Here is a 24,614-nt window from a genome sequence, read left to right as displayed (position 1 = left end):
CATACTGGTTCATATTGAACTGTAGTTATCTCTCTTCCTTTCTCAGGTCATCTAACTAAATTCCTTTTATTAAGTTGGGGGGGGGGGGGGCACAAGGTTTTTCCTAGGTCTTTTGTTCCTTAATAACCAAGTTAAAGATCAATAACCCAAACAGTATATTTGATAGGGGGGGATACAAATACTACTTCCCTTTAGGAAACAAGCCAAAATATTTAAAAATTATCAGAATGTTCTTGGTAACTAAGCCATGGGAGTGGAAGAGACTTCTGGATATCTATATGTGCAAGATTGTGTGGAAGCAAGGACTGTGCCTACTTTGTTCTTGCTATAAAGATATATCCCAGAAGAGCATCTACCACACCCAGGTACTGAATATAAATTTATAATTTTTATAACACAGAGAATAAATAAGATATAATGATGCATTGGCTATATGGGAATAAAAATAAAGGAAAGAAGAAAGCAGTTCTTAGAAAACCCCCAAAATAAGTCTTGCTTTCACCAAAAATTCCTTATGGTGATACTAAAATGATGATTCTAAAACCCAAGTTGCACCATGCCATTCTCCTACGTACTGCACCTCAGTTACGCCTCATTGCTTATTCTTGAGATGTAGATGGACCATGGCAACTATCTTCCTGCTCACCTCCTTCTGCGTCTATTTCTCTCATCTCCCATTTTAGTTGTAAAGGATCAATCCCAGCCTACGTGATGGACACTGCACGGGAGGACAGTACTTCTTAACCAACCAGTACAACCTCCTTTGTTTTAACATTTTGTTCCATATGTGTTCTAGTTAGTCCAGTCGGAATGATTCCCAAGGTTTTCATGCAATAGGTCCTTTTTCTGTAGATCATATTAAATGCACACATGCGCCTACTGCAGCTATCTTGTGTCCATACTAAGAGTAAGCTTTCGCATGATGCAAGCTCATAGAGAAAGGTGAGAATCACCACAATATAAAAATCATACCCTCATCAAAATTTGACTAAAGTTTGCACTCAGCAGCATCTCAAAAGATTTTCAGCTAATAGTTATGGAAGGATGGGATAAATTCCTTATTGTGGCATTTAAAGCAGGCCCTTCTCATTTCTCTTATTTTATTTTTTGTTGTTGTTGTTGTTAAATCCTCTCCCAAGGAGTGAGGATATTTTTTCGATGGATTTTTAGAGAGTGGTAGGGTGGTGGGAGAGAGAAAGAAAGAGAGAGAGACATCGACGTGAGGGAGACACATTGATTGGTTGCCTCCAGCACATACCCCTACCCCAGTCAGGGAGCAAACCTGCATCTGTGCTCTTGACCAGGAATTGAACTCGAGACCCTCCGGTGTGCAGGCCAATGCTCTAAACACTGAGCACACAGGCCAAGGCTCTTCTATTTTACTTCTGAGCTTCACCTCCCCTTTCCAAGTTTTGCTTTTTTTCTGTTATGTGAAGCATTTTTTTTTATGTCCTCTATCTTCTGAGAAATAAGAAAAATAAAACTAACGAGCTAATTGTCATAAAAATTTTAGTTAAAGAAGCATGACAAAACAGATTATTTTTAAAATTACTGTTTCCAATATATCCTCAATATAATGAATATACATAAGAAACTAGTTCTTCCCTTGTTGAGGTAGAGAAGTCACTCATTTAAGGCTTTTCTGTCAATTCTCTATTGATGTAGATACACTGATGAGGAAACATTTGAACACAATCCTGTCAATTCATAAACAAGTTTGCCTCTAAAAATGGATTATTTTACACACACAGCTTCTATTTTCCTAATTTTAATGGCAAAAAAATATAGATTATATGTCATTGCTCACAACGCATAGCCATAATTGGCTCTTTGCTACATGAACAATTGTTAAAAAATAAGTGGTAGTATTGTACTGCTGATAGCTGTAATCAGAATGCATCTCTTTTAGGACCTTGCTATAGTTGTTTGTTAAGAGATTGAATATTAATATCAATCCCTTTTATTTTTTGTAAACATATCTAGAGCTATTTAATTTTATTAAATCACCTCATTCGGTTCAACTTATTGGATCTTTATATTCCCATTTCCTTTTTATGCTTTTTAATTTTATTTTGGAGAGAGGAAGGGAGAAGGAAAGAGAGATAGACACATTGATGAGAGAAAGAAACATCGATCAGCTGCTTCCTGCACACCCCCTCCTGGGGATCTAGCCAGCAACCTGGGCATGTGCCCTGACCTGGAATCAAATCCATGACCTCCTGGTGTATGGGACGACACTCAACCAACTGAGCCACACTTTCCTGGCTCCCAGTTCTTTTTGTGGTAGTTCTGAGCTTCCCATCAGAACCTTTACTCTGAGCTAAACATGAATGTTAAAAGATTTAGTCTGCTACTATACTAAATCATTTCCAAGAGATAGTTAATATTTCTGAAGCTCAATTCCTATTTTTTAAATTCCTAAAACATAATTTCACAAACAGAAAGAAATATATCAGTACTAGTGGCCCAGTGCACAAAATTTGTGCAGGGCGGGGTGTTTCCTCAGCCCTGCACCTTCTCCAATCAGGGACCCCTTGGGGGATGTCCAACTGCCGGTTTAGAGATCAGGCCTAAACCAGCAGTGGGACATCCCTCTCGCAATCTAGGACAACTGGCTTCACCTGCCTGCCTGCCTGATCGATCCTAACTACCTTTGCCTGCCTGTCTGATTGCCCCTAACCCCTCTGCCTGCCTGCCTGATCACCCCTAACTGCCCTCCCCTGCCAGCCTGATCTTGTCCCTAACTGCTCTCCCCTGCCAGCCCGATCACTTCTAACTGCCTCTGCCTGCCTGATCACCCCCAGATCTTAATAAAGTATCATTCTTACTCTATTATTTGTTTTCTAAAAGTCATTTTAAGTTAAAATTAATTAGTGAAATCTATCAAGTGTCTATAATAACTAATATGGTGACTTCATTTTAATATTTGATTAATGTTTGATCAATTTATATATGGGATATTATTAAAACTTTCCAATTTTTTAAATAGAATTACAACTTCTTTTTTATACCTCAACTTAAGGCACTCACCTAACTTTTTTAAAAAGTAATTCTTTACTAGATTTTTTTTTACACTCTCTGCCCATACCTTCCCTGTATACATCAGGATCAGCAATCTGTTCTCTTGAGTTAATGTTTCGGAAGTGTTATAAAAGATATTGTGTTTGGAAAGCTTTGCATTATCTGGATGTTTTTATTTTTATATACAAAAATTTAAACTGTGGCTTTGAATCAATAAAAATTAATTATTCATGTTGTTCAATTAATGCAGAAAATGGGTTTCCTAGAGCAATTACAAAGATTTCTTTAAATATTCAAATAATGATAAATATGTAAACTTAAAGTTGAATTTAAATTTTTTACTTTGCAAAGAGTAAAAGATAGGAAAATTTTAACCCAGCATCATCAAATATTGATCATCTTATCTTTATTTTGTGTTTATACCACAGAAGCTATAATTTGACAAGGAAGAAAGTACAAAATTCATTTTTTCATTTTATTTGCCATTAAGAAACAATTTCAGGTTTTGATTTTTTATAATTTATTTTTCATTTCTAAATAACTTTAAGAAGGTCTTTCCAATTGCTCAATTATTTTTCTGTTTCATAAATATGATTTTACATTTCTCCTCACACATTATTATTAAGGTTATTATATCTAACATTTTAGGAATTTCTGTGTATTTTGCCTGAATGAAATTTTGAAAAAAACGACTAGTTTGTAGTAGAATAGGCAAGTGCTTTGAAGTCACGCACCAGCAGATTCTAAATGCTTGCTCTGCCACTTGATAGCTATATATGACCTTTGACCAGTGCATAATATTACTTGGGATTATTTTGAAGATTAAATGAAATCTTAAAGAATTGTTGAGTGCTACTCTATGGCAGCCACAGTTCTAACTTCTTCATTGCGATATAACATTTAATCTTTTTTTAAAATATATTTTATTGATTTTTTACAGAGAGGAAGGGAGAGAGATAGAGAGTTAGAAACATCCATGAGAGAGAAACATCGATCAGCTGCCTCCTGCACATCTCCCACTGGGGATGTGCCCGCAACCCAGGTACATGCCCTTGACTGGAATTGAACCTGGAACCTTTCAGTCTGCAGGCCGACGCTCTATCCACTGAGCCAAACCAGTTTCGGCATTTTTCTTCATTTTTAATGAGTCCTGAACATTTTATTTGAACCAATTATAAACGTAACACATTATACAAGTCTTTGAATAACCAAAGTTAATATTTGAATAAACAGTGACCCATCTGTTTAGTTATCTAAAAAACTTTAACATCATGAGCATATAAATTCTAAATGGAATAATATAATTAGTAGGTGGAATAAAGTTAAAAAGTGATATTTAAATAGTACAGATTATATGAATGCTCAATTTTGTTTAATAGATATTGGAAGAGTCACATAGATTTTGGTCACAGGAGGAATAAAACAATAATAAGTCTATTGTAGTATTAAATCTGTGGAATGATTTTCATCATCATCAACTCCCTCAATAGCAACATTAGTATTAAAAGCACTTGAATGCTTAGCTGTGCACTAATTAAGACAATAAGGTTTGGTGGTAAAGCTCTCAATATCTAGAAATAGAGTGCTTACATATGGATCCCAGTTGTTTTGCTTGCTAGCTGTGTGATCTTGGATAAAAGTCTTCTGTGGTCTCATTTTCTCCACCAGAAAATTGGGAGTAATAAATAGTAGCTACTAATTAGATTTTTATGGGGGGAAAAAGTTAGTGTAGATGAATTATGTAGTATAGTTACTGGCATATAATTATCCCTATACAAATGTTTATTACTGTTATTATTGTCATTGTTGTTATTTTATTTGTTCTTATTATTTGTTGCATACACAGGATTTTTTAACTTCAAATCTTAATATCAGAAACTGCTAGGGTCTGAGATTTGACCCTACTTATAAGCTAAGTTATTAGACTGATACTGTTTCATGGACCTTGGCAAAATACTCCTGTGTCAGAGACAAACAATTTTATTACAGGAAAAATAATGGCCAAAGTTTGATGTTCATTTGCTTTGGTTCTGCATGACCCCCAAGTCCCACTGGTAGGCAACACTAACAGCTCATGATAAATGTCTGTGCTCTCAATGGTTGCATTACAGTAGTGGAATCATGAACATGAGGCTCCACTACTTTTATGGGGAATGGAAATAGGCCTGCTCTTTATCCAGGGTAAAATGTACCTCTTCTCTCAAATTTGCTGCAAACACAACCATGAGAAATGGCTTGAATAAAGTATGTTCTGGGCTCTTAATTCTTCCCATACTCAGCAGTAACATTAGGGATATTCAGGATACATGGTGGTTTTCCTCTCCTGGTAGAAACTTAAAATATTTGGTTCTATAATTAGCATCTTTGGGACTGTGATGTCCATTGGGCCCACTTCTACAAATAAAGATATAATGCTTATTTAATATTTTGGTCTATGTGTCATTATTACAGCTCAATGACAAGTTTAATATTCTTGCATTTATTTTCACTTTTTTGTTTTAATATTTTTATTAAAGTATAGCTGACATACAATATTATGTTATTCTCAGGTGTACAACATAGTGATTTTACATTTATATACCTTGCAATGTGATCATCACTGCAAGTCCAGTAATCATCTGCCACTGTACAAAGTTATTATGATATTATTGACTATATTCCCTGTATTACATTGCTGTGACCTATTTTATAATTGGAAGTATGTATCTGTTATTCATCTTCTTCTTTTCACTCATGCCCCCACCTTACTCCCTTCTGGAATCCATCAATTGGTTCTCATTTTCATTATTAATTTTAACTCTATTTTATTATTTTTTCTTTTAATTATGCCTTCATACCCTGCAAGAATACATAGAAATTTTTCTATTTTTGGCTCCTCTTTTATTAATATTTCATGTATGTTTCTTCTAGTTACAGGTAAGCATGTTAACTCATAGTTTAAAAAATAAAGTGCTCTTAAATTCATTCCTCTATTATTATGAATCCTCTAATTGTATTTATTAATATTTGGGGGTGAATTAGACCATTTATACACCTATAGTTAGGTAGTTACATCATTCTAGGCAACATGTTAATGGGTGAAATTACTACTTTCTTAAACTGCTTTAAACTATTTCCCTAAGTCTATCTTGTCTGTCTTTAAAGATATATCTGAAGTCTATCATTACCCAAGTGGCTTTCTGACCTGATTATTCTGGGTTACATTAATCTCTCCTATATTTTACCTTTCAACATTCTACAATCTAAAACTATATTTGTTCTTTATGCTTAATTGTGCTTTATATTGCCCTTTATAATTTCCAAGTTTTTCTTCCTAGCTAGATTATAAGCAACTTCAAGTTGAGAATGGTATTATGTGTTGTGTATCATTCATAGTTGTCACTGGGCTATCACCCTAAATACCCTAATGTTTCTTAATACATAAACTATCACAAGCTATGCTTTCTTACAGTAACTGAAAAAGATTACCAACCACAGAGGCCAAGGAGCCCAGTACAAAACCTAAGATGGTGATGGGGCATTGAATGCAAAAGGGCCGAGTGCAAGAGGGCCATTAAAACAGAATAACTATGTATACTCAAAAGAATTTAATCACTCCATGCCACATCCTATAATACAGAAGGCTCCTCCTCAGTCAGGGAGAAGGTGCCATGAGAGCATGGGCTCACCCTTCTGCATTCCTTGATCAAAGAATAAAATTTCTTCCCTGCTTTACCGAACTCAGTCTTGTTCTATTGGCACGAATGGCACTGGACAGAAGGGCCTTAGTTTGGGTTCCTGGCTTGGAAGGTCAGCAACATAGTGTCTGATATAGTTTAAACACTAATATTATTCTCAATTAAATTATTTCATGTTAATGAAGTACTGTAATAAACAACATAACAAAAAGCCAATGTTCTATAAAGTCTTAATTCATCAACTCAACACTTTTCATTTATACAGGTTTATCTTTAATGTAAATATATCTCTTCTTAAATAAATATATACACATATTTGAATTTGTCTCAGCAATATGGTATACATACAAATACAACCCTGATTCTTTTTCCTCTCTGTCCTGATACTTATTTTTTATCCAAAATTGTCTTGGACTTTTGATAATTTTTACAGGAAGGTAACATGATAATATATACATTAATATATACATTATTCATTTAAGTGAAATGCTTTTTAAAACTTAGAAAGCTGCAGTCTATAAATTTTTTGTGAGAACAGTTAGAGTAAACTTTTGGTAACATTTTACTTTTGAAGCAAACCTATTCTTGATTGTTTATATAAAGTTGTGATATGAACATGGGGATAATTAATTATGAGTTCTGTCCCCATGTTTTTTTCTTTTGAATTCTTTTTCATTTTTTATACTTATAGAATTGTTATAGATATGTTGCATTTTTTAAAACAGTGACATTAGGAAACTACAACACCAAAGAAAACCATGATCAAACAGTAGAAATTTATTTCTAATTGATTTTATGAATGTTTACATGAAATAGTAAAAATTTTTATACTAAGGAATTCATTACTACCCAATAATGATGATGGTCACAGGGAACTTACTCTTTGTACTACACATTTTGTAATAATTTCAGCAAAAATTCAGTATGTTATTATTTGACCAGAGGAGACAAAATAATTACCCTTTATTTGTCCCTTGTAATAGTAAAGTTTGTTTTCAGATCAAATTAAATAATCCTAGTGCTTGTTAATGTATTGTTTGACAAATGTTTTATTCTGACATTAATAAATAGTAAGGGCTCAGTAATTTATGTCATCAGAATATGAAGATGTTTTTTGGTCATTCCAGAACTTGATTCTCTGTTTTAATGTAAAATCATCAAAATAATGGTATCTGCAAAATTTGTATTTATACTAGTGTCTCAGATTAAATAACAGGGATTTAGTTGTGCATTTTAGAAATAAGCATGGCCACACATTATTATATTATCCATCTGCAAACATATGTACTGCTTGTAATACTGTGATATTATCTTGTTCAGAAGTCATTTGTACTTATTTATAGAAGCTGAATTCTTACTAAAATTTTTGTGCATAACATTTTCAAATAAAATTGAAATGACTTTTTCTGAAAATGATTTATATATCTTTATAAAAGATGCCTGTAAACATTTTAATCTGAGAAATAAATAACTATAGAAATAGCAGAAATAACTGTTTCTCTCTGTCAAATATAATTACATTGATATGTTAGACACTAAATCTAAAAAAAAATGTGTTGTATTCCTATATTTTAACTTGTGTTTTAGAATCTAGATATCATAGCATCTGATCATGGATCAGAATAAATTCTCTCACCCTGGGAACATCCATAATACAAAGTAGAGTAAAAATATTATTAATTGCTTAATAAGTGAGTTTTAGAGTTTTTGTTCTTGGAATTAACCAACAACAGACAAATTGGCATACTAAAGATTTATTTTAATTTAAAATAATCTGTATCACTTGTCTAATGTTCCATTTACATTTTAGATGTAGATTTAACCACTGTGATAGGATCTGCTCTGCTCTTTGTCAAAAGAAATACCCACCCTCTCTTAATTACCCAAACCTTGAGTGCACATATCATTTGAGTCCAATGATCCATATTGTTCAAGGGTCTGGCAAACTGACAATTCCCTCCTAAAGCTTTCCTTACTCAGCAACTTCATTTACAGTTCTCTTCTCTAAAAATTTATTACTTAATTATATTCTGGGTGTATCTGGTGTTATTTTCAAATTATTCCATGTGGGAGATTTTGCTTTTGGTAAAAATTGTAGCCTAATTGGATAGACAGAGTTTCCTAACTCTTCTGCATTTCTGACTTCAACAAACATGGTAGTAAACAATATCAGCATAATAATTGATATTTTTCTTTATGGAGAGATTTAGCTTAAATTTTGAGCAATAAGCACTTTAAAAATAGTTGCATACTGTTGCTCTAAGAACTAAGACATAGAAGTATTGTAATTGAGATGGCATAACTGAAGAAGAGAAAGAAAAATGTAGAATTTGCACTCTGTTGGTAGAAAGCCTGTTTAGGAGGTTGGGAAATTTAAAAACTAATATGTGGGATGATTCTAATTACCTAATATATTTTAGAATCATGAATATGAAAAAATGCTAAATAAAAGCATTACTAGGATACTTGAAATTGAGCAGAGAGCATTCACTTTACTACTACGTCCTTGATGTTACCACACTTTTCCCAAGGTAGTAGAGACAATTAGAGTTCACATATATCACTTCTTGGGAATTTTGGAAGACTAAGCTACCTAGCCTCCCTTGAAAATAAAAGGGTGTCACTAATTTACGTAAAGCACTGTGAATGGAAATGTAGTGTGTCATCCAGAACAATTCTCCTTTCCCAACGCTGCAAATTGGAAGGCCATGTGTTGAAATGGCAAGAATAAAAGATACAGGAAGCTTAGGTCCCATATTGAGGAGAATCTGCACCTTTGCTCTGCAAGTTCATATTAAATTGAGCATAAAGGAATACTGGACTTTTGTGTAAAGTCACTGAGCATTTAAGATTTGTCTGCAATGCAACTAGTAATTACTCACTAGGCAAGTTCTTAGCATTAATCTAAATATCTTTTGACTCTAGGCTTGGAAAAATAAAAATCCCATGAGGATTCCAGTCAAATAAAATATCCCAACATTTAAGATGGTTATGTGAAAGAAAGTCAATATTCATGATGTATTTTTACTAGTTAATTATCTTTTTAAAATAGTTATTTAAATATTCAGAATTTAAGAAACATTTCACTTAGTTGGTTAACCTGAAGCTAAACTCCATTAACTACAAAGAGAATTCTTTTCCACTGTACCAATCAAATCATTATTTATAAAATCATATTTTTACTTAGAAAGGAGAAACCAAAATGAAAGTTTCTGATGTTATATTTTTAATTCTGTTTTTCTAAAATGCTTTTTAATAGTGACTCACAATAATTACAAACTTCTAGAAGCTTAGTAGTTCTGCCACAAAAGGGCTAATCTAAAACAACTGATATAAAGTCTTACTCAGTTACTATGTAGATTTTCATACAGAAATATGTATCATATAAGGGTGGTTTAGAGTTGTATGTGAAACAGAGTTTATCCTTGTATTATTATTTATTAATTATTGTATTATTTTCCATATTAGCAACTGTAAACTTACCATGTGTATGTATATTATGGATTATATTTTATATTGTGATACAGTAAATACTACAAATGTTAAATAATATGTTGGAGAATAATCCTTTTTTCCTCCTGAAGTTGCTTTTACCAAGTCATAAGATCTCCTCCTAATTTCCAAAGATGCTGAAAATGTTGATTATATTTTATTTTCTTCCATGCAGCTGGCTAGAAAGTCTTTTTTTTTGCTGTCATTTCTGACTACCTCTCTACCCTTTCTTCAAAACCTAGCTTAAATGCCATCTCCTCTATAAAGCCTCCTTGATGTATCGACCCTTGCTAGTGGCTCTTCCTTCATTCAACATTAATTTGATGAGTGGTCATTGAGCTTCAACCATGCTCCAGGTAGTAAGATGAGGACATAGCAGTGAACGGAAATGCATAAAGCCCTTCCTCTTACGGAGTGACATGGAGGAGTATAGGAGATCTAAACAGTACTAAATATATATATTTCAGATGGTGATAAGAATTATAAAGAAAGAGAAACCAATATAAACTGTAGAGCATGCAGGGTGGAGGGAACTACTTTGTAGGAAGAGGACAAGGGAAGGCAAACTTCTGATCAATTTGATCATGGACCTAAATGATGTAAAGATACCAGCCATTGTATATATACAAAAAAGAAGTCCAAATAGGAACAATTTAAAGATCAAAGGCAGGAGCATGCATGGTATGCTTAAAACACTAAAGACACTGTTAAAGTTTTAATATTTATATTTATTAAAATGATCTGGGATTGACATGTAAGGTTTCTGGAACAAAATGGATTATTATTTGTTTATTATTTTAAGCAAATAATTACTGTGAAGTTTCTTTGTGTTTCAATTCTTACCCTTGAAATGGTGAAATGAAAGACAATAATCTTACATATATGCACATCTGGATTATAGATGAGAAACACTAAATTAAAAAAAATCTGGATGCTGTTAACAGGGGAGAAAGAAGCAATACACTCCACCTCTTTCATCTTGTTAGAGAATTTCCTTGTAAATGTAATGGTAAAAAGAACCTGTGTTCCATTTCTAACTCTTTAGAACACAAATTAATCTCTCCAGGAGAAAGCTACAGTCAGTGTACATTCCAGGGGAGTTCTGGGTCTTACTCCCTTGAAATGCAACACACACTTATAAAGAAGTAAACCTATCTGTATTTCTCAGTAGGTAATTAGTGCTCATTTAAAAAATAACTTTATTGAGACATTTTATATATCATAGAATATACCCATTTCAAAAGTATACTTCAATAATTTTAAGTAAATTTACCAAGTTGTTCAACCATCAACATAAATCAGATTTAAACATTTTTACCACCCCAATAAGATTCTTTATGAGGATTTATTAATATCTTTTCCTTACTCCCTCACTCCAACCACTATTCATTCCCTTTCTATCTCTATAGGTTTGCCTTTTCTAGGCTTCATATTAATAAGATCATACAATATGTACTATTTGAATTATCTCACCAAGAATGTTTTTATGGTTCATCAATGTCATAGCACGCATCAGTAGTTTATTCCCTTTTTGCTGAAAAATACTCTATTGTTCTGATATTTTGTCCACTTACCACTCAGTTGTTGAACATTTTGGTCATTATATTTCATATATATATATCTTGTTGCTTGAGTGTATAAACACAATTGACTTTTCAATATTGAATTTTTAAACAATAATTGTAATGGAACACTTAGATTGCCAACATATTTACCAACTCCTTTATTCACCATCCATGTAGGATTTCTATGCTATCTTTCTACCTTCTTCTTCCTTAGGGAAACTACCTTAAGTAGTTATCTGCTAAAATCTTCAAGTGATAAAATTGTTAGTTTTTATGATTAAGTCCTAAGCCTGGTTGTAACTCTACCTGCACTCCAGATAGAGTGAGAGATGATTAGGATTTCTATAAATGCAGTCTAGGGAGTCCTTTGGCTTTAACATTTTCTCTTGCATTAGTGATTCTATATAATAAAACCCTAATATGCAAATCAGCTGAATGGCTGAACAACCTGTTGCTATGATGGAGCTGCCCCCTGGTGATCAGTGTGCTCCCACAGGGGGAGCACAACTCAGCCAGAAGCCGGGCTCATAGCTGGCGAGTGCAGCGGTGGTGGCAGGAGCCTCTCCCACTTCCACGGCAGGTGGTCATCTCCCAAGGGGTCCAAGATTGCTAGAGGGTGCAGGCTGGGCTGAGGGACCTCCCACCCCAGTGCATGAATGTCATGCACCAGGCCTCTAGTTAATAAATATGACTTTGCCAATCTCTCTCTTCAATGAACCAATGGTACATTATCACAGTCACAGAATTCTATAACTCTTTTAGTTACCGTTTTTCTTCTACATCTTAATCGTCAAAGATCTTACACAAGCCAGCATATCCCCTTTTATCTTTGTCATATGACAGTTTACTACCAATGGAAAATTTGAAAAATTGCACTGATGTGTCATGCCAGGATTATTCATACTCCATCTTCTAAGAATGTTGAGTTCCTCATTGACAGATAGCTAGTATTGATCAGTCCCCAAAAGTTCCATCTAAGAATTTGCTTTAAAGCTTTACTTCTGGTACTAGTGTTCTTAGATTTAATTACAGACTCTGAATAAAAGAGTTGTGTGCAGAAGTTTTACTTGAAATAGCTCTTAATATATGTAATATACTGTAATAAAGTAAGGAAGGCAAGATTGATCAGAGAGGGAAGCAGACCTGTGAAGTCTAATCTATTAACAGAAATGAAATCAAGTATGAATAATTAGGAGGGCAGCCACCTCAGTAACAACTCATGTTCCTTTGTTCAGTTTCTGGATGGGGCTCCTCTTTAAATCTTTTTAAAATATATTTTTTTATTGATTTCAGAGAGAACAGGAAAGGTATAGAGAGATAGAAACATCAACGATGAGAGAGAATCATTGATTGTCTGCCTCCTGCATGCCACACACTGGGGATGAAGCCTGCAACCATGGGCATATGGCTTGACTAGGAATAGCACTGTGACCTCCAGGTTCATAGGTTGATGCTCAACCACTGAGCACACCGGCCAAGCCTTTCTTAAGTCTTTTTTTAAAAAAATCTATAGTGTTGAAAGTATTACATATGTCCCCTTTTTTACCTCATTAATTTCTTCTAGCCTGCCCCAGCCCGCCACCCAAGCCTTCACCCACCTATTGCCTGTGTCCATGGGTTATACATATATGCATACAAATTTTTTGGTTGACCTCTTCCACCCACCCACCCTCCCCCACCTTCCCTCTGAGGTTTGACAGTCTGTTCCATGCTTCTGTGTCTCTAGATCTATTTTTTTCAACAATTTATTCTGTTCATTGGAGTCTACATACCTCAAGTCTTAAGCATCCATCCTACAGCACTAGTCATATTAGATTCAGAGGGACTACAATATCATCATTCACTAGGAATTGTACAGTCTACAGGGAATTAGCTCACCCAAATTTCTACCTCTTTGTTAATGGGGTGTGGTGGGGAGGAGACTCAAGGTCAATGAGTGACTAATTAAAGAATATAAATCCATATCCTCTTTGCCTCAATTTGGGGCAATTCTGTCATTCCACTCCAAAGCTCTGTATATGATTGTGTGAAGCCTCAGTTACAACTACATTGCAGGTCAGTTTTCCTGCTGCCCAGCCTTGCTTCTTCATTTTATTTTACAGTTGTATCTCCAAAGAGCACTCCACAATAAACTGTCTATAGTTCTCTATCCCAAAATCTATGCCAAGTGAACATGACCTACAATAACTGGAGTACTCCGATGTAACTGAGGGTGAATCGTCCTGAGCAACTTAAGGGCAAACAAACAAACAAACAAACCTGTGATGCTCTGCTTCTGACAAATCTCTAGCATTGATTTTCTTTAGTACACTGGATACCCTAATCTCCCTCACAAATTTTGTTTACATTCATTTCTCAGTTTTCCCACTTTAGCATGCTTAATTTCCTTCTTGCCTCAAGGGTCACTTTTGGTTGTCTTAACACTGTAAAATCTCTTTTAAAATTAGTGTATAGCAAGAAAATCAAGAAGAGTAACTTTCAATTTTAAACTATTTTTGCTGTAGCATTTTATAAATTGGGGTAATTCACTTAAATATTTTAGTGAATTAAGCAGAACAATTATGGTTGTAATTGAGATCTATGTCTATAAGATTGTTACTATAATAAATCTTCTTGAGAACTAGTTATCAGGCGGTGTTGATCATAATATGAATTTAGAAGCTCTAATGAAGATGGTATGAACAAAGATGGGGTATTGTAGAGAAACATGGAAAGTTGCTCTCTTAATGATGATTCCATTTACTAATTATTTTAAATCCTTTACTGGCAAGACAGAGCTTAATTAGAAGGGGGTTAGAAAATATATCATAATGTTATTAGAGAAGTAATATCTATAAATTTCTGGAAATGTTCAAACCTCTGAGCTTGTCTTAATATTTTGCAGCAGGCTTACACAATGCTGGTAGGCATCTTGAGGTCAGTAAAGTCTGAATTTTCTATGCCCAGTTGATTTTGATTTCCTATGAATTATCTGAGGACCTAAATGAGTTTGCAGATAGGTGACAGTTATTAAGGTGTGTGGTAGAAGGGAGAATGATAGGGGCAAAGAAGGGTCTTACAACCCAAACATATAAATTGGTTGCATTTAACAATTCTAAACTTTGCCCAAGATATCATGTGCAAATCAACTCAAATAAAAATTAAACAAAACACTGTGAGTTTATTAGGCTGTTATGTTTTAATTTTACAATAAATATAAAATTTCTAGGCCACAAGTGTTTGTAGATGATGTTCTGTGTTTTGTTTTTGCAAAGGAAAAAAGAACACACAGGTAACCTTAAATAGTGAAGCAAGTTAAATCAATATAATTTTCCACTTGTTTGGCAGAAATTCTCACTAACCTTAGGAAAGTTAACTATTTAGAAGGTTAATTTAAGGTCTTGTACTGTTTTAGAAAGTCATCACAGTAAAGTGGAAAAGGTTGATTGGAAATCAAGAGTCCTGTATTTTAGTTTCAACTCTGTCACTAACTAGCTGTGTGACCTTGGGCAAATCACTTAACCTTTAAGATCTCTGTTTTCTCATGTGTAAAATGAGGAGGTTGAACTACATGATCTCTAACAGTGCTCAACCAAATCTGCAACTAAATCAAAATATAAAGAACTTGCTAGAAATAACTCCTACGAACTGTAACGCATTGAAATACTAGAGTTAGAACAGATCCTCTATGTTCGCAAATCTCTTTTAATCCTTGAAGTTCACTGTAGGCCATTCCTAATAATTTTTCAGTAGGGGAAGGTTCAGTTAAAGTAAATAAAGCATTACCATTTGGTATGTTTTAATATATTTGGAGAACACAATATGCTACAAATATGTCTTTATTGACATCTGTCTGATAAACTTAGAGTGTAGTCCTTCCATGTTGGTCTTATATTTTATTTATTTCTGGAATCTCATTGATAAAGAGTGTATTCTAATAAGAAAAATATTACCAATATGTTTCTATCAATACTTGGCAGCAAATAACCAAATAGCAGTGTTTATCTCTATTAGAACAAAGAGGTAATTTTTTTACATTTTATCTGCTTCTGGAGCCTTTCCTCTTACCGCAACTGAGAAAGCAAATGGATGCACTCCAAGTTAGCTTTACTACTCAAGTAAATGTCACTGAACGTGGTCAAAAGCATTTTAAATGTGTGATTGAAAGTTAGGTAAGATTTTTCCGTGTGCCACAGAAGTGTCTCCTCCTGATCGTGCAAGAATATCATAAGAACATTCTGAGATTCAGGGACTATCACATTTGCTACTTCATGTTATAAGTTAATTCTGACATGATAGTCCTCTCGGTTGGACAGTTGCTAACAAATTGTTTGCTTGTAAAAAATGTCCTCCTACTTGAGGTACTTAATAGAGGCTTATATATCTCATTTTAAGCACCATTACAATTCCTAATCTAAATATATACTTTTGGCTATTCTACTACATGGAATGGTGTCTATCATATATTTAAATGTTTCCTCCATTAGAAAGTTGTATTTTTAAAAATATATTCTTCTTCATTATACTGTAAAATGGATTTTTCTCAGTTCTGTCAAGGTTTTATTTTTCTCCCCAAAGCTCAACTTTACCAAATAACTAGCAAAAGAATTCAATGACAAAATGCAACCCTTGAGCTAAACTGTCAACCTATACTTAGAATAAAGACCCAGAAAAATGAAAAGGGAAAATGACACATTACCTAAAACTTTAGTGCAAGGTCTTGTAGAAGAGTTGAAAAATTAAAATAAAAACATTCTTCTTATGGAATACTTTTTATTAGCAGTATAATAGATTTATATGTGAAGTATATAAATATTAATTAATAAAACATTTTTACAAATTTAAAAGACCTAAGGAGATAATTCTAAAAGGGCATGCATGAGCAATATATAAAAAAAGAAATTTAAATAGCTAAAAATGTATGAAGATATTGAGAGGCTCACTAATAAACCAAGAAATAAATATAAAAATGTTAATGAGCTACCACTCTGAAATGATCAAGTCATCAAGAATTTTATGAGTGCTAACACTCAATGTTCATAATGATAAAAGAAAGTGGAAAACCTCATATATTGCAGCTTGGAGAATAAAGTACTATAAGCCTTCAATAACACAGTTGGATAATAAGCACCAAAAGCTTGAAAATGGCTCCATACATCAATTCTCCTTCTGGAAATTAACCTAGTGAATTACTATAGAAGTGAGTGAAGATTTAATTTCAAGGATGTTTATTAGAAATAAAAAACTTGCCCTAACCGGTTTGGCTCAGCGGATAGAGCGTTGGCCTGCGGACTCAAGGGTCCCAGGTTCTATTCCGGTCAAGGGCATGTACCTTGGTTGCGGGCACATCTCCAGTGGGGAGTGTGCAGGAGGCAGCTGATCGGTGTTTCTCTCTCATCGATGTTTCTAACTCTCTATCCCTCTCCCTTCTTCTCTGTGAAAAATCAATAAAATATATTTTAAAAAAAATAAAAAACTATAGGAAACAAACCTTATGCACCAAAAAGATGGTGACTGTTTTATATGTACATATTTTTATATTTCATATATTAATATTTTACATATATTATTTCATATATATATTCATGTCTAAGATAAAACTTTTAAAACCATAGTGTTGTACTTATAAACATGGGTAAGTATTAATAATGTACTCATTGAAACAAGAGTATAAAGATTACAGAGCAGTATTTGTTTTATATATTCTATTATCTAGCAAAGTGTTTTCCAAAAAGTATGCAATCTATGTTTTTTGAATGAATGGATAAATGTAACACTTGTAATTTTTAAATGATTCTTGACCATTTGTGCAGTGTGATACTCATGTAGCAGCAAATGTCAACATACAGATTTCTTTTGCTTATTTTATTTTTGTTAACTTTTACATTATGTCTAGATTCTGTATACAGTTATTTTTGAAGTCACTTCCAATCTTATTTACTCATGTATTCTCTTACTGTATTCATGAAATATCTTTGGTTTTATTTCAATAAATTATTCTTTATACATTTTAATATATTCTATGTTTAAATGGAATATTATTGTGATAATCAATAAAGAAATGGTTTGATGATTAAAATTTAAAGGGACAAATCTTTAATGTTGCTCTTGGATTCACCTTTAGCCACCATAAAATACATATTTAAAGTGCTCTAGAAAATTACAAAAGGTCTCTTTGTCTAAGGAAAATCATTAAATTCCTCTAATTTCTCCTTATTAACAGCTTCTCTGCTTGGTTACCATGACAAAATCAAAATAAAATTAGGTGACCATTCCCTAGGCCAAGTGATCTCAGTCTGGCAATCCCAGGTCACCGGGGCAGCACATGGCCACTGACTTCTAGGGCTGTTTTTGCTGCTGCTCTGACTTTTATAGAGTTCTGGTTGTGTGTAATGTTCCTGCATAGGATCTAATTGATTTTGGGAGAACTGCATCTATCTGAATCTTTAATGAAGCTGTTGTGTCAGTTTCTTGACTAAACAGAAAGGTGAGAGGGACAGGAATCAAATCTATTGTGAGTAAATCAATAAGCCAAGGTTTCTAGGTTCTATGAAAGCATACTTTGTAAGTTTTCCTCCATTCAGTGAGATGTTAGCTAAATGGCATGGTGATGCTGGCACTAGAGAAGGAGGGTGAGGTAGGAATCAGGCCTGTGAAGGAGAGTCACCGTGTATGGTCTGAGTAAGGAAAAGTGTACCTGGAACTATCAAAGACTATGCATAAAGCTGTAGAAGAATGCCAGCGTATCATCAGAGTCTAACTTACGATTACTCACTCATCTTCCTTTCAAAGTTTCCCAAATGCTTGCCACCCTCCCTCCCTATTTTGTATTCTTTGCCTCCCTGTCTGTCCTGTGATTAATGGTCAGCCTGGACACCATATTGGCCTATCGAATGCCTATAAACTCTTCATCCATTTTTTGAACTGGCTCACCTGCCATTCCACTTTCCAGCCCTTGAAAATCATGTTTAGAGTTCATTCTATTGATTTTAAGATGTTGAACATTGCTTGTGAATGTCACAACAACAGAGTGGCATGTAGGTTCTCTAAAAACTTTGTCATCCAACCTCTAATGGTACTTTTAATTAATTAATACTTTCATGACTCTATCACATTTCTTATATAATTCATTTATTAATTAACCCATTTGACATTTTATAGTGTGTACCTACAATATACCAGGCCCAAACTGTCTATTTACAAAGTAGAACATTTATGTAAATTAGCATCATAATTTTATTATATTTCTTTTGAACCTACTTTCTTCACTGTCACAACATTTCTCTACTCTCTACCTTTGTTAACTTTTCTCCTCCTTCATTTTTAATGGAAACAAGAAAATATCAAATAATAGAAGAGGTTACTATGCAGGAAGTACTGAATGGTTTTAAGGGTGGAGGATAAACACTTAAAGTAACACCAAGGAGAGGCTGAGACACTGATGATTAAAACTTAATATCTCAGCTTTTCTGAGTGCTGTTTCTCAATGATTTTTTATGTTTGGATAGAGAAAAAACTGTTTGCAGAGATTCGTTTTCTTTAAAGCTTTATTGTTGAAAGTATTACATATGTCCCCTTTTTTTCCCATTGATCCCTTCTAGCCTGCCCCTACCCTCCTTCCCCCTTCCCCGCCCCCCACAGTCTTTCATCACCCTATTATCTGTGTCCATTGGTTATGCATATGTGCACATAAGTTCTTTAGTTTATCTTTTCCTACCCCCACCCCACTCCCCTCCTTCTCTCTGAGACTCCACAGTCTATTCCATGCTTCTATGTCTCTGGATCTATTTTGTTCATCAGTTTATCTTCTTCATTAAATTTCACATATGAGGGAGGTTATGTGATACTTGTCTTTCTCTGACAGGCTTATTTTGCTTAGCATAATACTTTCCAGGTCCCTCCATGCTGTGTCAAATGGTAAAGTAGTGGTTGTTCTATCTTCATGAAAATCAATCACTTCTCCTTTTTTATGGCTCTTGTGGGCTCTCTAATTTTTTATGTTCCTTTATTCATTTTCTTTATTCAGTCTCAGCCTATCCTAACTCAGTCTTAACTCAAGGCCCAGACACCTCTCACTTAGATAACTATCCATCTGTTTAAACCATGTCCCAGCTCACACATTGTGATAATATTGTGTTGATTTTTGTTGTTTTGAATATTTGAGGAATTGGATAGCTATTTACTTTTCATTCATATTGAGAACATTGCAAAATTAATGATTTAAGTACATATTATCATCTCTAAAATCACAACTTCCTTCTCTTTTTCTTAGTTTTCATGATTTCAGCCTTGATACTAGATACAAAACACACACACACACACACACAAATACACACAAAAACAAGAACAACAAACCATGGATTAATACATTTAAAATTCTTAGAGAAAATAATTTCAAAATTACAATCCTACTTTTAGCCAAACTAATATTAAATGTAAAGCACTTAATACTTGCTCGAATGCACTCAAAAGAAAAAAAAATACTGTATATATGCAACTTTCTTTTTTATAAAACTAATTGTAACCACACATAAAAATCCTGAAATTAAGACACATAACTTAAAAAAGAGGAAACAAAGAAAGAATACTACCAAAAAAAAAAACCCACAACAGACAGAAAGACAAAGAAAATGAACCACAAGAGACACAGAGCTACCAGAAAATAAAGAAAAAAAAATGGCTTTATAAAATCTCCTTTCATCAGTAATTACTCTAAATGTAAATGGACTGATTTCATCAATAAAGGGGCACAAAATAGCAGATTGCATCACAAAAATAAAACTCTACTATATGTTGCCTTCAAGAGACACATCTAACCTGCAAAGACAATGGTAGATTTAAAGTGAAAGGTTGGAAAATGATTTTCCAAGCAAATAACATCCACAGAAAAGCAGGTGTAGCAATAATTATATTTGACAAAATAGATTTCAAGATAACAAAGAAAAGAGGAGACAAAGGTGGATATTTTACAATGATAAAGGGGATACTACATCAAGAAAACAGAACACTTCTTAATATATATGCACCCAATCAAGGAGCACTAAAATACATAAAAAAACTACTCACAGAACTAAAGGAAGAACCAAATCAAAACACAATCATAGTTGGGGACCTTGATACTCCATTGACAGATCTAGACAGATTACCCAAAGAGAAAAGCAATACATAAATATTGGCCTTAAATGACACACTAGACCTAATAGACATAATTGACATTTACAGAGCTTTTCATCCCAGAATATCAGAGTATATATTCTTCTCCAATGCACATGGAACATCCTGAAGGATAGACCATATGTTGGGTCACAAAACTAGCATTAACAAATTCAAAAAGATTGAAATTATACCAAGTGTATTCTCCAAACAGGATGCCTTGAAATTAGAAATCAATGCAAAAAGAAACCCACAAATATGTAGAGATTAAACAACATACTACTAAAAAATGACTGGGTCAAAAAAGAAATAAAAGATAAAGTCAAAAGATATAGAGAAACAAATGAGAATGACAATACAACATATAAAATCTTCTGGGATGCAGCGAAAGCAGTAGTAAGAGGAAAGTTTATATCATTACAGGCTAATCTTGAGAAACAAGAGAAATCTCAAGTAAAAAACCCTAACATTACATCTTAAAGAATTAGAAAAAAAGAACAAAAGCAACCAAATGTCAGCAGAAGAAAGAAAATTATAAAAATTAGAGCAGAATTGAATGAAATAGAGAACAAAAAGACTATACAAAAATTAGTAAAACAAAGAGCTGGATCTTTGAAAAAATTAATAAAATTGAAAAACCCCTGACTAGACTCACTAAGGAATAAAGGGAAACGACCCATATAAACAAAATAAAAAATGAGAGAGAAGTAACCATAGATATCACAGATATACAAAGGATCATACTAGAATATTATGAAAGACTATATGCCACCAAATTCAATAACCAGAAGAAATGGTGGAGTTCATAGAAATATATAATCTTCCTAGCCTAAATCATGGAGGATTGGAAAATCTAAATAGACAGATCAAAAGTGAGGAAATTGTATTCCATTGTGTAGATGTACCGCATCCTCTTTATGCAGCCTTCTATCACAGGACACTTTGATGGTTTCCATGCCTTGGCCAGTGTGAATAATGCTGCAATGAACATAGAGGTGCATAAATCTTTGCAAATATATGTTTTCTAGTTTTTAGGGTATATACCCAGGAAGGCCAGGGGAGAAATTGCTGGGTCAGGGTTGGGGGTGAAGGGGGATCCTAATATATGATAATAGGAGGAGATTTGACTTTTGGTGGTGAGCACACAATGCAATATACAGATCTTTTAACATAGAAACCCACATTTGAAACCTATATGATCATATTAACCAATGTCACTCTAATAAATTTAATTTTAAAAATGTGAGAAAATTAAAGCAACCATCAAAAGTTCTGAAGCCCAGACAGTGTGGCTCAGCGGTTGAACATCAACCCATGAACCAGGAGGTCATGGTTTGATTCCTATTCAGGGCACATGCCTGGGTTGAGAACTCGATCCCCAGTAGGGGGCGTGCAGGAGGCAACTGATGAATGACTCTATCTCTTCATTGATGTTTCTATCTCTCTCTCTCCCTCTCTTTTCCTCTCTCTAATATCAATTAAAAATAGAAACCTCCAGAAAAATAAAAGTCCAGGACCTTCACCAGTGAATTCTACCAAACATTCAAATATTTAAAATCTATCTTATTAAACTTTTCCAAAAAATTGAAGAAGAGAAAATATTTCCTAACACATTTTATAAGGCCAACATAACCCTGATACCAAAACCTGGTAAGGATAACACAAGAAAAGAAAACTACAGACTAATATCTATAACAAATACAGACTCAAACATCCTAAACAAAACACCTGCAAATTGAATACAAACAAAATTATACATCACAATCAAATGGGGTTCATTCCAGGGGTACAAAGATGGCTCAATGTACACAAATTAGTCAATGTAATACATCACATTAACAAAATAAAATATAAAAATCATATGACCTTATCAATAGATATAGAAAAAGTCATTTAATAAGATATAATACGCATTTATGATTAAAACACTCAATGGAATAGGAATACAAGAAAAGTACCTCAACATAATAAAGGCCATCTATGACAAACCCTCTGCTAATATTATACTCAATGGGGAAAAGCTGAAAACTTTTTCTAAATTCAGGAATAAGACAAGAATGCCATTTCCACCCCTTTTTTAAAATTTTCATTTTTGGGAATTCTCACCTAAGAATATTTATTCCATTGCTTTTCAAAAATAGAGTGGAAGGAAAGGAGGGAGCAGAGAGAGAGAGAGAGAGAGAGAGAGAGAGAGAGAGAGAGATCAACATGAGAAAGACACATCAATTGGTTGCTTCCCACAGGCAACCAGACTGGAGTGGGGAGGAAACCTGAAACCCAGGTATCTGATCTTAACTAGGAATCAAACCTGAGACCCTTCAATGTGTGGGCTGGTGCTCCAACCACTTAGAAAAACCTGCCAGGTCTACTGTAATCACTCTTACTCAGCATGGTGCTGGAAGTCCTATCCAGAGGAATAAGGCAAGAGAAAGAAATAAAAGGCATCCTAATAGGGAAAAAAGAAGTAAAACTGTCACATTTTATAAATGCCGTGATTCTGTATATAGAAAACCCTAAAGACTCCACCAAAAAACTATTAGAAACAATAAACAAATAGAGTAAAGTTGCAGGATACAAAAATCAATGTATAAAAAGCTACTGTCTTCCTGTATACTAACAACAAAACGTCAGAAAAAGAAATGAAGAACACAATTCCTTTTGCAATTACAACCAAAAAATAAATTCCTAGAAATAAACTTAGCACATGAAAGACCTATATACTGAAAACTACAAATCATTATTAAAAGAGATTGGGAAAAAAAACAAAACAACAAAATGGAAAAATATGCTGTGTTCATAGACAGGAAGAATCAACGTAGTTAAAATAGTCATATCACTCAAAGCAATATACAGATTTAATGCAATCTCCATAAAAATTCCAATGTCATTTTTAAAGGAATAGGACAAAAAAAAATCTTCAGATTTGTATGGAACCACAAAAGATACTGAATAGCCGAAGCAATCCTGAGAAAAAAGAGCAAAGCCACACGTATTACATTTACAAAATGACAGTAATCAAAAGGAGGCAAGAGCATACAATGGAGTCAAGACAGTCTCTTCAATAAATTGTGTTGGGGAAATTGGACAGATACATGCAAAAAAATGAAAGTAGACCACCAACTTACACCATTCACAAAAATAAACTTAAAATGGAAAAAGTACTTAAACATAAGACAGGAAACCATAAAAATCTTAGAAGAATCCATAGGCAGCAAAATATCAGACATATGTCATAGCAATATTTTACTGATACAGATCCTAGGGCAATGGAAACTAAGGAGAAAATAAATAAATGGGACTACATCAATTAAAAAACTTCTGCACAACAAAAGGAACCACATTATCTCACTCATATGTGGGATAAAATGAGCAACATAAACGGATGTTCCAGAGACATAGAAGCCTGGAACAGACTATCCAACCTCAGGGGGAAAGGGGGGGGGAGCTGTGGAAGGTGTGGGGAGTGGGGTGTGAGAGATCAACCAAAGGACTTGTATGCATGCCTATAAGCATAACCCATGGACACAGTCAGTAGAAGGGGAGGGGTGAGGGCATGTGCTGGGAGAGTGGGAATGATCAAGGAGAGGTCAATGGGGTAAAGGATTGATGTGTAATACTTCAGACAATAAAGACTTAACAACAACAAAAAAAAAACAGCATGGTATTGGCAGTAAAAGACACACAGATCAATGGAACAGAATTGAGAGCCAAGTTATAAAACTAGATG

The sequence above is a fragment of the Myotis brandtii genome, unplaced genomic scaffold (assembly GCF_000412655.1).
Source record: "Myotis brandtii unplaced genomic scaffold, ASM41265v1 scaffold1184, whole genome shotgun sequence".
NCBI lineage: Eukaryota > Metazoa > Chordata > Mammalia > Chiroptera > Vespertilionidae > Myotis > Myotis brandtii.
Note: the sequence above shows the minus strand (reverse complement) of the source record.